Below are 12,677 nucleotides of genomic sequence, written 5' to 3' on the forward strand. Positions count from 1 at the left end.
GATTTTCCAATACTCTTTTGGAAATATACCTAGAAACACAAGTTTTATATATTTTTCTTATCTTTCCATATCTTTTTGAATCGTTCAATTCTGAGTTATATCGAGGAAGTTATGCTTAAAATACTTTCAGTCGCTATAGTAGAAGAAAATTGAAAAACGGGAAAAATTGTTACAGCTGCGGCCAGCCTTATTTCAGGCCGTGGCCTGGGGGACAGAACGTAGTGGCCACGGCCAGCAATGTCCCAAGCCACGGCCGGAGCCCGATTTTCTGGAAAATGCAGTTTCTAGTGGCTGCGGCCACCAAGAAGCACTGGACGCGGCCGTGCAACAATTTTTTCTTTAAAATTCAAATTTTAAATGTAATTTTTGATGGGTTAAAAGGGATTAGGGTTAACTTCTAAAACAACTTTGGATTGCAAATTTTAGAGGCTAGAGCAACAGAGGAGGAGAAAAAACATCATAATCTATATTCTTCAATCTAGTTTTTCTTTCTTCTCAAAACTCTTTCATTTTCATTGAATATTTATGTTTATGAATATGAATATGATTATAGAGTAGTTTTCTTTATAGTTGAGGGTTATTTCAAAACCCTAGACATGAGATCTTGAATGCATTGATGAATTTTATTCCTTGTATTCCCTTGTATTAAATTGCTTCTATTTTTCTAATTGAATGTTTTGAATCTTGTGAGATCTTGTTAGGTGGCCAACTTACTGGGGTTTTTCATTATTCTACTATCATCTTAGGATTTCTATTCACCTAATAGTTTAGGATTCTGAGTGATAAACTGCAATCAGAGAATGTGACGGGTATTTTGATTGTGATGAAAAATAGAACCTAGGTTAAATGAATTGCATGCTTAATGAATTTGTTGCCTAGATTAACTTGTTTCCACACAGTGTAATACTTTTACTAGGTTAAATAGATCACATGTTTAATGGGTTTATTGTTGGGTAAAAATGGTTAATTAAGAGCGCTTAGCTTTAATTAAGTATAATAGGAAAACTAAGATAATTGATTGCTTAAGTGTTATCTGCAGGGTTAATAGTTTAATTGGGAATAGGGAATATTATTCGTCATTGTTGATAGATTGATTGTTGAAGGTGGAGAGTAATTTTTGACTATTTCTTTAATATCGTTATATCCTTATTTATTCAATCTTTGATATTTATTTTATTTTATGTTTTCAGCTGTTAAAACTAAAGCCCCTTTCTAATTTTAGTTTAGTTATTATTTTGAATAATAATTTGATCATAGTTCTCGTGGGTTCGACCCCTATTTACTGCATTACTGAAGTAGCTGGTGTAAGTGAAAAAATAAATATTTAAATTTGATACGGCATACGACACGCATCATTAATCAATCATTCACAGGCATAATCATAATCATGCACATTTACAGAGGCCCATGCCGAATCAAGATTATATTCAACGTTCGGGACAAGCCCTAATGATATACATCACGTATTGGGTGCAGTTTTCTTACCTCAGGTCTGAGTGTAAGGTAAAATAAGAACGACCCTCAAGCACGATCCTGATCCCGAGCCCCTAGCAATAACCTAGTCATAACCAAGTATAGAATCCCATAAAAAGTGAGTAAATAAAGGCTTTCGGACTGAGTCCTAGCCTCCGGAACATCGAATCCTACTAAACCGAGTAGTAGGATCGATCCTAAGCCCTTAGGTTTGAGTTCCTGCACTCAAAACCCTTCCAAGGCCCAAAATCCCTTAAGCGCTGTGGCCCCAAGAATTTTAGTTGTGGCCCCAAGAATCTGAGTCGTGGCCCGCCCAAGTCAGAGGCCCCAACCTCTCCTCTCACTGAACAGGTGCCATGGAGCGGCCTCGCATCAGAAAACTGCCCCTTACCTCTGGGTTCAAGAGAACTGCGGCGCGACCCCGTGAACCCAAATTTCATAGCTCCAAATTCTCCTAAAACTCACCCCAAATTCGTACCAAACCCTAGAACCTCATGAGCATCAAAACCCGTGGTTCTGATAGATCGAAAAATCACCAAAACGTAACGTCCAAATCAAAACTCAAGAAACTTAAGGAAACAGAAACTCAGAATTTCAAAGCTTAATTACCTCTAATTAAGTCATTTTCCAGTTAAACCCTCTGGCTATCAAGCTTCTAATCTTCCTTAGAATCGTTACGACTCTAACCTTGCTTGAATCTGAATCGTAAAACTCAAGTTCCCTTCGAAAATACTATCGAATGCTAAATGAAAGAATGGGAGAGAGAACGAGAGTACTGAACGTGTTTTCTATTTCTATCAGGTTACTTCGAATCCAAGTAACTTTAAATAAATCCCAAGGTTTGGGGTACCAAAAATGTCCCCGAGGGTAAAATGGTCAAAATCCCCAGAATTCCCTCCTGATCTTACTATCACCAAAATATATCCTCGATTATTCATTCCCATTACCCGATATCCTGGTAATATACTAAATACCCAAATATCCCTTGACTCCCCCGAGTCAAGTATTGGTCCCGTTGTGACTTTCCCGCTAACTTGCTCCCTAGAATCGCCTCGTGCCGAGTAACCCAAATATATCCACATAATAATGTGGCCTCACACATATATCACATATATGCTAAATATACCCATAACAGACCAAATTACAAAAATTTCCCTTCTGATAAGAAACGGACCCACATGCATATTTAATACACCAAAAAATTCATATCAAGTCATATTATAATATAACTCACATAATCATGCAATGATACACATAAATATTACATAAGCACATAACTTCCACAATTTTGCCATCTTGGCCCCCTAACTAAGGCCCTAAGCCTTATTAGGTAATTTGGGACGTTACAATAACATTCTAGAGCCTTTCTACTTTCACCTGTCAGGTATGGCCCTCCCCAGATCATGTCTAAACGACCAACTACTGGGGCTCGTTGTAGTGATTGTGTTGGTGCATCCATATTGGGTGCAGCAGCCTGATTTTGCAGAACATCGAATATATATTCTCATTACCTGGTGATTTTTGTGGATGAGAAATTCGATTTCATCCTTGAGCTGGTTAAACTCATTAGTGTCATGTCTGTAGTCGTTATGAAAGCAACAAAACTTGTTCGTGTCTCTCTTACTTATATATTTTCTTATAGGATTGGGTTTCCTGTAAGGCACTTCAGCCTATGTAGCTTGAAATACTTCTGCTTGTGACCCCAAGAACATAGTATAAGTGGTAAAATGAGGAGTGTACTCTCATGGCTTATCATTAGTTTTTGCCTGTTTGTTATCATTATTGTTGCCACCGTTGGAATTATTACTTCGTTTGCCATTATTCTGGTTTTTCTTAATACTGTAACGTCCCACGTCACTATGGCTGCTTCCTGGAATAAGGACTAGCCCTACAAACCAACACGAGTTTTTCCAGCGTGCTTTGTCCTCACTCACACGCTTCCTAGGAAAACTTCCCAGTAGGTCACCCATCTTGAGATTACTCTAGGTCAAGCACGCTTAACTTTGGAGTTCTCAAGTGATGGGCTACCGAAAAGAAGATGCATCTTGTTGATATAGGTAGTACCCATCAATCCATTTAAGCCATCTTCAACTATGTAGTCCCATACCTAAACAATCTTAGAATCATCACACTTGACCTTCCCCAGGCGGTGTGGGATTGCACAACTTTACCCGGTCTTTCCCCTTTCGGATCACGGGATTCTGCTTGTCACAATTACCCTTACCATTGGTTGTCTGGTTCTGATTAGGTGTACCAGTATTTTTAGTTGGAGCAGCGCTGGTGCCTGCTTAGTTAGTGTAACGACCCAAATTCGCTAATAAGGCTTAAGGGCCTTGATTAGCGTGCCAGGAGGGCATGATGGGATTTATGTGTGACTTTAATGAGTTAAATGCATTATTATAATTTAAAGCATGTTATATGACTAATTGACTATTTGAGATGCATGACTATGTGTATTAGTATGCATGTAGGCCCTGATTGTGTTAGAAGGGCATAATTGTAATTTTGGCCATGTTGGGCATAACTGTACTGATATGTGATGATTGTTGAGACCACAGTGGTATGTGGGTGTATCTGTGATTTGTGACTCGAGACGATCCCAGTGAGCAGACTAGCGGAAAGTCGAGGCGGAGATTTATACCCGGCTCGGGGCGAGCCTGGGGGTATAAATAGGAAGTTAATGAGTATATTGGGGTTTATTTTGATATCGAGGAATATTATTTGGTGACTTTTCAGGTATTGGGGAGCAAGCGGGAAAATATTATAGACACTTGAGGATTAGCGGGAATTGGGTAAAATGACCCTACTTGGACAAATGGGTTTAGAATTAATAGGGAGGGCATTTTGGTCATTTGGCTTTTAGAGATAGATTAAATAAGGCTTTATATAGTGAGTGGGATTGTTAGGGAGTGGGAGAAATCTGAAAGAAAGAAAGGAAGAAAAGAAAAGAGAGAAAACAGAGGGTTTTCCTTAAAGGATCGGTTTGGGGTTCTTGCACCATTTCTCTTCATTTTTCTTGGGGCAAAGCTCAGTGGAGATCTAGGATAGGCTGAGCATCAAGGATCTTAAAGTTAGACTTGAAGATTTGGCAAGGATTAGCAAGAACACATCAACTTTTGAGGTAAGTTCTTAGAGTTTTCAGTTTTAAGGGTTTGGCTGGTTTGAGCTGTGTTTTGGACTGAGATGATGGGAATTTTAGGGAATTTCTGGGCAAGCTTTGAGGAAGAGCAAGCTAAGGAGGTCTAGGAAATGAATCAAGGTCGAAATTGCATCAACGGTATGAATTCTAAGCCTTTAACTTTGTTGTTTGACTGAATTTCTGGGTTTAGGGTTGATCATGGTGAATTTTGAGATTTTGGTTGAATGTGCTTGGGTTTTGAGGATTTGGGATGCTTGGGATGAGTGGAGAGTGTTTATAAGCTTGATTTTGAGTTTGGTAAAGATTTGGGGAAGTTTAGGTTGAGATTGGCTCAAAGAAATCGCAGAAATGGAATTTGGGTTTTGCCTGCCTGCAACTAGCGCTACAGCGCTAGTCTTTGGGCGCTGTAGCGCTAGGCCTTGTTTCTGGGGTGGTGCTGATTCTGCTTGTAGCGCTACAGCGCTCTCTTTTGAGCGCTGTAGCGCTACCCTGTGCCCAGAAAGGGGTTTTTGGGCTATTTGTGAGGGATTTTGACCTAGGGTTCGGGGTTCGATTCCACCACCTTGTTTTGTGGATCTAGGACTTCCCGGGGGGCTCGGGATTGGTCCCGAGGCTAGGTTTTCGGACTTGGGGTTCGGTGTTGACTTTGACCTATGGTTGTGTTTAGGTGTGTGCTAAGGCTCGTGTGGGATCGTGCTCAAGGAGTCAAGTGTTGAAAGCTATCAATTTGACAGGTAAGAAAACTATAGCACCCGTAGGACAGGGCATGGGCCCATGATGTGATTGCAGGGCTCAGCCCTACATTACATGCTGAGATGATTGCAGGGCACGACCCTATATTGCATTACATGTTAGGGTGCAGACTTAATCGAATTGATATATGTTTGAATGCTACTTGAGTTATACTATTTGCATTTATAGTAGAGAGAACGGCAAGGGCCGAATGAACGGCAAGGGCCGAGAACGGCAAGGGCCGAGAACGGCCTTGGGGCCGGAAGTAACACCTAGCACATGGGATGCTTATAGTCAGGGTGGGACCCAATGGATACATGTGATATCCTTACGGTGAGGACCGAGACCCCAGGCTTTGGTAAGGCTGCTGGGGCGGCATGGCCGGGTCGCTTAAGTCTAATGGTTGACCCGTTTATCTGTGGACTATCTGATATGATTAACTGTATAATTTGCATATGTTATGTACTGTTTGAGTTTTCTTGCTGGGCTTCGGCTCACGGGTGCTCTGTGTTGCAGGTAAGGGCAAAGATTGAGTCAACCAGCCATGAGTACGGAGAGCATGAAGCGACGCGTACATGTTTGGCCTGCCCGACTGCTTTGGTTGGGGGTATTTTCAAGAAATGGCTGTAATAACCTGTGATTTTAATAACGGACCAACTGTAAACTTATTTTAAGTTGTAAATGGTTTTCAAACTTTATTTTGGGATCCCAAATGTTTAATACTAGAAGTTTTCAATGAAACAACGCATTTTCAAAGATTACAACCTTAACTTTTGCTTAGTCACACTTTTGTTTTAAAAACCTCGGTTAGCGAGTTCATTGCACCTTTATCATTTTAAAACTCACTTAGTAACGACTCTAAGGAAGTAGGGCGTTACAGTTAGCCTGATCTACTCTTCGAATAGCTTCTTCCAACTTAATGAACTTGTTTGCTCGATTTAAAAACTCTCTAGTTGATTAGACGATTTCTTTTGAGATCAGTCCATGAAGGACCTTTTACTTGGATCCCAACCATGATGGCCATCAGCTTTCCATCATCACTAACCATTTTTGACCTAGCAACTTCTTGCATGAACCGCTGCACATAGTCCTTAAGGAATTCATTAGGCCCTTGCTTGATGTCAACAAGGTCATTGAGCTCGACTAGTGGGATACGAGCATCAAAGAATTGTGAGTAGAAAAGCCTCACAAATTTATCCCATGATGTAATGGTTCCTGATTCTAGCTTGAAGAACCATTGTTGAGCAGAATTAGCAAGGGTAGCAAGGAAAATCCTACAACAGACATCATCTCTTACTCCTTGAAGATCCCTTTGTATTTCAAAGTTGTTAACATGTGAAATTGGATCTTCTCTTCCAGTATACATTTTCCAAGTTAGCATCTTGAACTTGGGAAGGATTTTAAGAGCATTGATCCATTTAGAGAACGGAGATCACTTCCTTCTCTCTATATCAATATCGATGAGTTTTGGAGCAGTTAGCTCCCAAACCATCTGAATGAGGGCATCTAGTTGCGCTTGGATTGCCGGAGAAAATAATGGCATAGTTGCTGGAGCAGCGACCGGGATTGCAGCAGCTCCCACTTGTGGTGCAGGTGGGATCACAGGTGCAACGGGTCCTTCAACATTAGAACCATTGCCTTCCCGAAGCTGGTCGAGGACATCTCTTAGGTCGGGCCCTCTATTCCCAATTCTATTGAAGATGCTTCCTCCTCTGGGCCGCCCCCAACATTCTGGCTATCTGCTCGAGGAGGGCCAAAAGGTGGCATCTCCGAGCAGTTTGCTGGCTCTTGCTACCTTGGTGGGACAAACGGTCCTTCAGGCTGCACATTTTCCCTAGGTGGGATATCTTGAGGCCTAGGTGGCCTTGGCGGAACAAATTGTCCTCTTGGATGCCCACTATTGGGATGGTCGTCATAATATTAATAGTCACGGGGTTGGTAGTATTGACTATCCCCCTCATCATCATCATCATCATCATCATCATCATCATCATCATCATCTCTGTATATTTTTGATAACTACTATTGGCTTCTTGATCATTCCTCCTTCTAGTTCTCATGTGAGGATGACCATAATTGTATCCAGCATGTCGAGGTGGCTGTCCTCGGTTCCAATTAGCTGGTCTTTCATTCCTTGGTTGTCAGAATTGCTGACCAGCTTCAGGATTAAGAGGCTAGCCTCTCCGTGAGGCTGCACACCTTGGTTGTTTATTAGCAGGCCTTCCAGTTCTAGACACTTGTTTAGCGCAACTTTTCTCTCTGTTGGGCAACACTTGCTCATCTTGATGAAGCGGTTGCTGCACTCTTTGCTGAGCCCCCCTGTTAGAGTGTTGAATCCGAGTTTGCCCAGGGGGAACTACTTGGTCCAAGACCGTGATGTTTGAGCAGGTCATAGGGCCTGACTTGTTGGTCTTTGGGCTTCAGGATTTAACTGACCAATGTTTCAAGCTGAGGATTCACTGGTCGAGGTCTTGTTGCTTAATTTTGTGACAAGACAACCTCTAGCAACCTTGCCGCCTCAGCACTGCGACAATCATCTTCCTCTTGATGGGCCTTAAGGGATCGTTGCCTATGATCCATCCACAAATTGTTTATTGAGGGCTTCTGCTATAGCCTCTTGAGCTGTTGCCTGACTCTCATGCATGGCAACAAATTGTTCCTGCATCTATCCTACGACTCCTTTCAACTGTTCAAGGTCAGGGTGTATATCTTCCTCTAAGTCCACATGGGGCTCATCATGCCCAAATGTGGCTGGTGGAGGTAGGTTTCCAGGAGGAGGAACCTGATAAGTGGGACATAAAGGAGGGATTTGACTGCTCGAGGTGCGATCAGGATGTCTAATGTTAGGGTTCCCTCCTTGTGGTTCTTGACACTGACTTCTAGTAGTGATAGCCATTATTTTAGATGGATCTAGCAAAGTTGGATCTTGGATTTTAACTCTCAATGAAAGCACCAAAATGTTGACCAACGTTTTGGACAATGACACTGAGTCAATTTAAACGGCAGAAAAGAATTAGAATGAATTGAAATCAAGTAAATGACACAAAATTTTTATAGTGGTCAGCCTCAAGAGTTGTTAATGACCTACGTCCACTTGAACTTTTATTAATCAAAGAAGTCTTACACTCAAGATCAAGAAGAAACATGGTTCAACTGAGTTTCTTAAGCTTGAGAGAAAAAAAATACAATTCAGTAGAGTTTTGTATGTAAAGTGCGCACAAATTCAGCTTAGAGATGATGACTAAGAGAGATCTTTATGTATAGAGTCTCCTCATGGGCTATGGGTCTTTACAAATTAACCTAGGCCTTACACGTGTAGTGTGAGATTTGTTATAACTAACTAAAAATTCAAATAATACGGAAATAATACAATTCAAATATTGGTTACAAAAATATCTTGGGATATTTTGCAGTATCTCGTGAAATTCGGATCTTCGGGTGAAAAATGTGTCATGCATCGAGCAGGTCCATCTTCGAGCAACATCATATAACATCACCAGTCTTCTCCTCTCGAGCAGATCTGATGTAGTTCTTTTGAGAAGCTACTCCTTTTTCGACCAGCCCTATGCATTCATTGTTGTTTATCGCCATGTGTCCTTTTTCCAAATACTACGTTACCAAGTCCAAAATTGGGTTAAACACTACCATAGGGGCATTTTCTATTTTCAGTACTTGGAGAAATTATAACGAATTTTTTTTTATATGGCAATGTATATGATAGTTATAGTAGGCATTCTGCCAATTTTTCGAGAAATTCTGAATAATTTACAATATCGAAATTAGAGTTCAAATAGTTTGTATTCCACCCATATAAAAAAATCAGGCACACGTGCAAATTGTTGTTTGAACTCTGATTTTAACACCGTAAATTATTCAGAATTTTTCAAAAATTAGCGGGATGCCTGTTATAATTATAATGTATGACATCATGCAAAAATGAAATATTTGCAGCATAAGTACCCAAAGTTTGGGGAAAATACCTGGCATAGACCCAATCTTTTTTTTAGTGGGAAAATACTCAATGTCACTAAAAGTGTAATTCTGTCAGGCTCCTTCGTTAAATCTCTGTTACGTGATGACTGGACCAACACGTGTCATGTCCTTATTGGTCCAGCTCATAAATATTTTTTTTTAAATATTTTAAATTTTTTTAAATATAAAATAAATTAAAAAATACATTTTAATTTAATAAAATTATATAAGAATAATTTTTAAGAGAAATATTAAATCTGATTTAATTTAAAATCTTTACTAATTAAAAAAATTAAAATTAAATTGAACTAAAACAAACAAAAATAAACCATTAGAATGCTCCTCCTGGTTTCAGACCGACCAAGTCGGCTCCTTCGTCCCCAGCCAAGCCTCTCGGAGTTTCGAGAACTCGGTCCAAGTCATTTCATGTGACTCACAAGGTACCATTTGGAGATTCTCCTTATATCAGAGCCAAAAATGTTCAAATAAGTTTATATGGGGTTGTGTGTTTTTGGTAAAAGACTGATTTTTATTGCTTTGATTTATGTTCTGACATTTGGGTTTTGGTCCATTTTTGTTTGTTTCAGTTGGTGGATAAGGATCCAGAGAAAGCTATTCCGCTATTCTGGGCAGCCATTAATTCTGGAGATAGAGTGGATAGTGCTCTGAAAGACATGGCTATGGAGACGAAGCAACAGAATCGGGCTGAAGAGCCATTGAAGTTATTAAGTCGTTAAGACATAGGTGTTCAGATCAAGCTCAAGAGTCTCTTGATAACATTCTTTTGGATCTTTATAAGGTTCATTACAAAGCTCTTAGATCTAATAACTGGGTTTATCTTCAATTGTCTTCCTTTTTTTTTTTTTAATTCATCATTCTTTTTTGGCAGAGATGTGGTAGATTGGATGACCAAATAACACTGTTGAGACATAAGTTGTACTTAATTCAGCAAGGCCTAGCATTCAATGGAAAACGAACTAAGACAGCTCGATCTCAAGGAAAGAAATTTCAGGTCTCTGTGGAGCAAGAGGCTACAAGATTACTTGTAAGAAAGAATTGTCATTCTCATTAGTGTGAGTTCCAAGATGTTATGTCGATCAATGTATAATAATGTTGATTTTTGTGTTTTGTTTCTTTCAGGGGAATCTAGGGTGGGCATTGATGCAACAAAACAACAACATTGAAGCTGAAGATGCTTATCACAAAGCACTGGCAATTTCACCAGACAACAACAAAATGTGCAACCTTGGTATCTGCTTAATGAAACAAGGCCAAATAACCGAGGCCAAAGAGAATCTCCGCCGTATTAAACCAGGAGGAGCATTCCACATATCCTCACTCTGTCGACATCGCAGAAGCCCCGTTCGCCTCCTTCTTCGATGGCCACTGGAAAAGCTTCCATCTCCGCCCACTGCATAAAGGAAGAAGAAGAAGAAGAATAACCGAAGAAGAAGAAGAGGCAGGAGTGGCTTGACTCCGTCGCGGTGGCTTGCCGGTGCCGAGGAAGAAGAAGAGGTTGCGTGGGAAGGTGAGGGAGAGGGAAAGATAGAGATCGGAGGGAGAGAGAGAGGTATAGTTTTAGGATTTTTAATTTCAATCTTTAAAAAAAAGTTAAAATCAGATATAAAATATAAAAAAAATAAATATATAATTAAAATCAGTTTTTTATTTTATTTTATTTAAAAATATATTATTTAATTAATTTTCTATTTAAAAATTAATTAAAATTATTTTTTAAAATAATTATTAAGTAGACCAATAAGAAGATGACACATGTCAGTGTAGTAATCACATTAATAGACCTTACCGATGGAACCGAATGAAATTACATTTTTAGTGACCTTAGGTACTTTCCCCACTAAAAAAAATTAGGTCCATGTTGGGTATTTTTCCCAAACTTTAGGTACTTATGCCGTAAATATCCTGCCAAAAAAAGTGGGTAATAAACTTGTGTGTGTATATATAAAAATATATATATATGAGAATTCTCCTATAGGGGCTTCACTTTAAACCCTACTGATGGGGCTCTCAGTGCTCTCGCCCCGTGAATAGTTTTCGGCGCGATTTTTTTTATGACCGTATGTAATGTAGTTATTTATAGCATCCTGCAAATTTTCATAAAATTCCGAATAATTTACAGTATCGAAAACTAAGTTCAAACATGTTGTTGCACACGTGACTAATTTTTTTTATGCGCGTGGAAAGCAATATGTTTGAACCTAGTTTTTGGAACTGTAAACTATTTGGAATTTTATGAAAATTTGCAGGATGCTCTAAATAGCTACAATATACACGGTCATAAAAAAAATCGCAGGTCGAGAAACACTGAGAGCCCCACCAGTAGGGCTTAAAGTGAAGTCCTTATAGGAGAATTCTCCTATATATATATATTTATATATATGAATTTTCTTATGTAGGGGCATCACTTTTGCCTTTACAGTAGCATCGTTTTCTATTTTCGGCACTTGGAGAAATTATAACTCAATTTTTTTTGCACGATGACGTACATTATAGTTATAACGGGCATTCCGCCATTTTTTAGGAAATTCTGAATAATTTACGGTGTTGAAATCAGAGTTCAAACAATCAGTTGCATGCGTGTCTAATTTTTTTAATGCGAGTGGAAAATAGATTATTTGAACTCTAATTTTGGCACTGTAAATTATTCAAAATTTCTGAAAATTGGCATAATATCTACTATAACTATTATGTATGCAGTCACATAAAAAAAAAAAATTGTTAAGATTTTTCCAAGTGCCAAAAATAGAAAATACAGGGGCAAAAGTAATGTCGCTACCTAGGAAACTCCCTATATATATAAATATCAACTCAAAAAAATTATCAATCCATTGAAAGAAACGAGAGTTTTGAAAGGAAACCGCCAATAATAATTGGATACTCATTATATTAAAAAAGATTTCTTATTTTCTTTTATAGATATATACAAGTTTATAAAAGTGGTACTAAAATGACTATTTATAATTTTTGCCTCTGAATTATGATATATATATTTATTGTGCTTCTTGATTTTTTTGAGCCGCTAAAAATTACTCTGGAACTATTCAGTGTTGTAAAGGGGGACTTATGTTAAGATTTATCCTCTATGGCTAATAGATTGCTGACATGGCTATTTGGTCACTGACTTGTCATTGCCAAATCAGCGCCATGTGTATAATTTAAAATTAAAAAATATATATTTGTAATAAAAAATTAAAATTAAAAATTAAAAAAAAATCTTTTTAATTCTTAAAAGATTACTTTTTTTTAATAATTCTTAAAAAATTAATTAACTAAAATATTAAAATGTTTTAAAAAAATAAAACTAGAACTCATCTAATTTTTTTAGTTTGACACAATTAAA

General features: G+C 38.5%; 1 pseudogene; it reads left to right on the plus strand.

Moving 5' to 3' along the window:
• Window positions 1-11,275, plus strand: part of LOC133815563 (protein POLLENLESS 3-LIKE 2-like) — a 63,764-nt pseudogene extending 52,489 nt beyond the window's left edge.
• The last annotated feature ends 1,402 nt before the right edge of the window (window positions 11,276-12,677 follow it).

This window comes from Humulus lupulus, chromosome 2 (assembly GCF_963169125.1).
Source record: "Humulus lupulus chromosome 2, drHumLupu1.1, whole genome shotgun sequence".
Taxonomy (NCBI): domain Eukaryota; kingdom Viridiplantae; phylum Streptophyta; class Magnoliopsida; order Rosales; family Cannabaceae; genus Humulus; species Humulus lupulus.